This window comes from Delphinapterus leucas, chromosome 16, assembly GCF_059928025.1.
Source record: "Delphinapterus leucas isolate spDelLeu-1000000601 "Yukka" chromosome 16, BTC_Dleu_Yukka2, whole genome shotgun sequence".
NCBI classification, from domain to species: Eukaryota; Metazoa; Chordata; class Mammalia; order Artiodactyla; family Monodontidae; genus Delphinapterus; species Delphinapterus leucas.
Genome location: NC_143144.1, coordinates 58,231,668 through 58,236,752, shown reverse-complemented (window position 1 = coordinate 58,236,752; position 5,085 = coordinate 58,231,668). Strand labels below are relative to the sequence as shown.

The 5,085-nt window shown below is 39.0% G+C and overlaps 1 pseudogene; it reads right to left on the bottom strand.

The window, feature by feature from the left end:
- Window positions 1–482: 482 nt before the first annotated feature.
- On the bottom strand, window positions 483–878 carry LOC149747296 (sorting nexin-16 pseudogene; annotated as a pseudogene).
- Between the last annotated feature and the right edge of the window lie 4,207 nt (window positions 879–5,085).

The window sequence follows — 5,085 nt, the reverse complement described above, 5'->3', positions numbered from 1 at the left end:
ACTTCAGGGGATTCTTATGCACACTAAAATTTGAGATGCATTGGTGTAAACTTCTTAGACTGACATTCAACATCTACTGAAATGCCCAAACAACCTTTCTTTTTTTTTTTTTAACCTAAGAGGAGGCAGATTTTATTTTATTTATTTTTTAAAATAAATTTATTTATTTTATTTATTTATTTTTGGCTGTGTTGGGTCTTCACTGCTGTGTGTGGGCTTTCCCTAGTTGTGGCAAGTGGGGGCTACTCTTCGTTGCGGTGTGTGGGCTTCTCATTGCGGTGCCTTCTCTTTTTGCAGAGCACGGGCTCTAGGTGCACGGGCTTCTGTAGTTGTGGCTTACAGGCTCAGTAGTTGTGGCACGTGGGCTCTAGAGCGCAGGCTCAGTAGTTGTGGCGCACAGGTTTAGTTGTTCTGCGGCATGTGGGATCTTCCTGGGCCAGGGCTCGAACCCGTGTCCCCAGCATTGGCAGGCGTTTTCCTAATCACTGAGCCACCAGGGAAGCAGTAAATTTAGCTCTTTCTTCCATCACCTCATAACCCAGGATAATAGGTGTAGAAGGTCTATCTTCCAAATTCACTGTTTCAGGATTTTGTTCTTCACTTTCTCTTGGTCTAGCAGAATACTCAATGGAAGAATCTGCACCTGTAAATTTAGTCCTAATGAGGGGACTGCTACAGACAGATGAAGTGCTTTCCATTTGATCAGGTACACTAGTCTGTTTAAAATTACCCATATTTGAGTCTTCTAACTGGCCTTTGGAAGAGTTTGAGCTTGTTGAGATACTCCCAAAAGAAGAACTTCTTTGGTTTCTGTTGGTTGCAAAACTGGAAGCAGAGTTCCCTATTGGCAAAGGAACTGGGACATAAGGAGTTGCCATCTTCTTTTGGCTTTTGCAACAAACCTGCACACTTCTGAGTTCAAACAATTAGAGAAGAAGTAATATGCAATCCCTTATTTTCTTCTTAGGATTTCACTACCTTAGTCCGCTCCGCGATCCAGCTCGGGCGCGCTTCCCTGGGACGGTTAAATCCGACCCTCCTTAACCGCAACTTTCCGTCTCCACCCACCACACCAAGAGGCCTCACGTGACCCCCCTTCCAGAAAACAGCTGCTCCCTGCCTCTGCCCGCCTCTGCCCGGGCCGCAGGGCCCAGGATCCAAACAACCTTTCTTGTTCTTTCTTTATTATCTACTCTTCAGGTTTGCCCAAATCCAAATACTTGATATTCCTTCATAGATCCTTAACTTACTTTACTACTAATTTTTGCTCACACCATTCACTCAGTTATATATGTCCTTACTGCCTTTTGTTTTCTTAAGGCCCAGTTCAAATGTGGCCTGTCCTATAAAGACATCAGGAAGTCCCCAACTATAAGTGGTTCCTTTTTCTAAAACTTTCATAGCAATGCAATTTGCATCTCCTTGCACATTACATTCTTCTCTAAATTAGAGTTGTTACTTATTTGTTCTCCAAACCTCCATTTACCTCCCTATTCCACCCTGACCATAAATTTTTAAGGAGAGCTCTCTTTTTTAATTTTTCCGTAAGCATGTAGTCAGGAATCAGGGAGTTTGTTGAGCGATGACATAATCTGCTGTCAATGGAAAAGCAAAATACTCAGAATTTAGAGATCTGGGTTCTGGTCCAGTCTCTGCCATCAGTCAATTTGATTTCTGTAAGTCTTCATCTCCCAGGAAGTCAGTGTTCTCGTCAGTAAAGTAAAAGGGTTGGACTAGCTGGTTGTTTTCCAAACAGTGGTCTATAGATGAACGTCAGTCAGCGTGTGATGAAGCTTTCAGCAATTGAGGATGAAATGAGAAAAAAGAAAAATGTAGTGAGTTTTTAATGAGGCTAAATTTATTTAATTTTTAAGTTCCAAGTTTACGTCCTTCCCATATTTTTGGTATTAAAATATAACATTATGAAATGGTGCTGATAATTAGTGGTAGTAGCTATTTTAAGTGTCTTTATTTTGTTAAAGCAAATGACTATGAAAAAATGAGCAATCCTATTTTGGTGCCCTCAGTATTTATTGTTTTTAAAACGTTACTGGCCCATGAAATCTGTAAGTATGTGAATCACTGGCTCAGATGCTCTCCAAGTTTCCTCCCAGGGTTAACACTCTATAGCCTGTGAATTGTAGTTGGATCAGGTTTGGACACGAAACCCCTATGGAGAACCCAGGTGCTACAGCAACTGAAGTTTGGAATTCTACAAGAGACTGGCTGCCTTTGTCTCTGTGGTCCACTGTTGAATCAGTACTTCAGGATGGTGGCAAGGACATGTGGCTGCCAGTAACCCTGCTCTGGGGGGAGATAGAAAGCTGGCCCTAATGCTCTGGCCTCTTTTAAGATCCTCAGAAAAGCTCTGAAAAACTACATAATTGAACTAAAATGTAGATTTTAATAACCTCCCCCCTCCCCAACCTTGAAAAGTTTTTAGTTCACACTTGACAGGGCAGTAAGGAACTTAACAGATATAAGTTAAGGAAGTGGTGTCAGTTAATAGTAAGGAGCAATTTTTCTAAAAAGATGTATGTTTTCAGATATAGAACTGAGTTCTATTGCAGTAATGAAAGGACCATTTAAGAAAAGCTTATCAAACTGTCCTCAGAATTGCATCATTCTATTTGCATTTCAGTCTTTATATCCATTCCAGTCCCCCAAGCACTGAGCCTGGCTGCTTTAGTGTTCAAGCAGACTTACTCAAGAGGCTTTCTGTATCTAATTTTACAGTAGCATATCTCTCGATTATTAACACATTAAAGGCAATATACTTCTAACTTAGAAATGTGATACTAATTGGCTTTGGGATATTTTATTTAAAAAATATTTTCCAAATGGGTCTATGAATTGTTCACTTTCTTTATTCAGGACTAAAGAAAACATTAATTCTGCCAGGAAAAGTTTGTCCAGCAGGGCAGAAATATTAGCATCTTGGAATTTACCTGTCAATCTTATATTTTCATGTCTTTTGCCTAGAAACAAGCCTACAAGCTAATTGACTTCTGTTCCTTTCCTCTTGGCCTCTCATTTTTCTGAACATAGAGACTCAAATTAAAACAAAGATAAAATTCCAGGGGAAACTGGCATTGATCAAGATTCGGATTAAATTAAATTAAGTGCTTTTTATTGAACTCAGCAGTATTAGTTATTAAAACCAGAAGGCTTTACCCTGGCTAGTGTAAAAAAAGAAAACAATGACTCATACTGCAGCACAGATTTTATTGGGAACTTAAAGCACTCATTTTCTCTTATTTAATTAAAACTTTTGCAGACAAACATGTAAACAAGATCAGGAGTTGGAAAGCAGTGAGGAGTCACTGTTTCTGGGCTCTGGTGCTTTGTGGGTTCTAGCTTTCAATTATAGGAAATTTAGGGAAAAAATCTTGGAAGAAAATAGGAAGGCATAGTAGGATTTTCTTTTCTGGAGAGCATAAGTCAGACGAGTTGCCAAAGTGCTCCCTTATTTTTGTAGTGACTCGGAACTATGTATATAGGGAAAGGGGAGAAGGCAGCAACATAGTGTAGCATAAAGAGCATTAGCCAGGAAGTTAAACCCCCAAATCCTAGCTTTAGGTTCACTACTTAAAGGCTGGTTGGACTTGGGTAAGACACTTAACCTCTCTGCTCCTGTTTTCTCATCTGTAAAATAAGGGGCTAGATTGGATAGTCCCTAAAGGCCCTGCTCTCATTCTGTCACCTATTTCTATGTTTTGTTTTGTGCTTTGGGTGACCACCATGACCTACACTGAATATAGCAATTAACCCAGGCTGGCCCAGGCCAAATCTGGCCTGCCATCTATTATTATTATTTTTTAAAATTAACTAAAAAAGTCCATACTTTATTCAGATGTCCTTAGTTTTTACATATGTTCTTTTTCTGTTCAGGATCTCACCCAGGATACCATATTACATTTAGTTATCATGCCTTTTTAGGCTCCTCTTGATTGTGACAGTTTCTCAGACTTCTCTTTGTTTTTGGTAACCTTAACAGTTTTAAGGAGAACTGTCATATTTTATAGAATGTCTCTGTATTGGGATTCGCCTCATGTCTTTCTCGTGACTAGACTTAGGCTACCAGTTTGGGAAAGAAAACCACAGAGATAAAGTGCCATATTATCATTGCAGCATATGAAGACTACATACTGTCAACATGACTTATCACTGTTGATGTGGACCTTGATCACCTGGCTGAAGTAGTGTTTGTCAGATTTCTCCACTATAAAGTTACTCTTTTTCCTCCTCTTTCCATAATATACTTTTTGGAAGGAAGTCCTTATGTGCAGCCCACACCTGAGTGGGGAGTTTTAATCCACCTTCTTGAAGATGGAATATCTGCATAAATTATTTGTATTCTTCTGCATGAGAGATTCATTTCTTCTCCCTCATTTATTTATTCATTTAGTCATTTATTAATATCAGTATGGACTCATGGATATTTATTTTATTCTTTTGATTATAATTCAATATTGCTTTATTTCATTGCTCAAATTGTTCCAGCTTTGGCCATTGCGAGCTCTTTCAGTTGGCTCCCATATCCCTTTGACATATTCTGTGGTTGAGTTTGGGTTGCTGTTACTGTTGTTGTTGAACACTTCCTTTTGCCACCTGTTTTTGTAAATAAAATTTTAATGTAACACAGCCACACTCTTCTTTGACACATTCTCTGTGGCTGCTTTTGCATGACAAAGTCAGGGCTATGTCAGTGCAATAGAGACTCTATGGCTTGCAAAACCTAAAATAGTTACTATCTGACCCTTTACAGAAAGGTTTTCTGACTCTTGATTTAAACCATTCTCTATGTTTTCCATTGATGCATTATAGCTGTAACTTGATGGAGTATAATTTCCAGCATTTTCAGATTTAACTTCGTGTTATGTTTTTTTACTCAGAACATGATCTTGACCCTGAAGTTTAATCACTAATGGTATCATCAACAAGCCTTCACTAAACACTCATGAGTTTGGGTAGCTATGTTCCTTTGGCTATGACTGTTTCCTTACCAGGGTACTTGACTAGTTGCAAGGTGCCTTTTCTGTCAGCAGTTTTTTCATTGAAAGGAAAAATTTAAATACCGAGTCT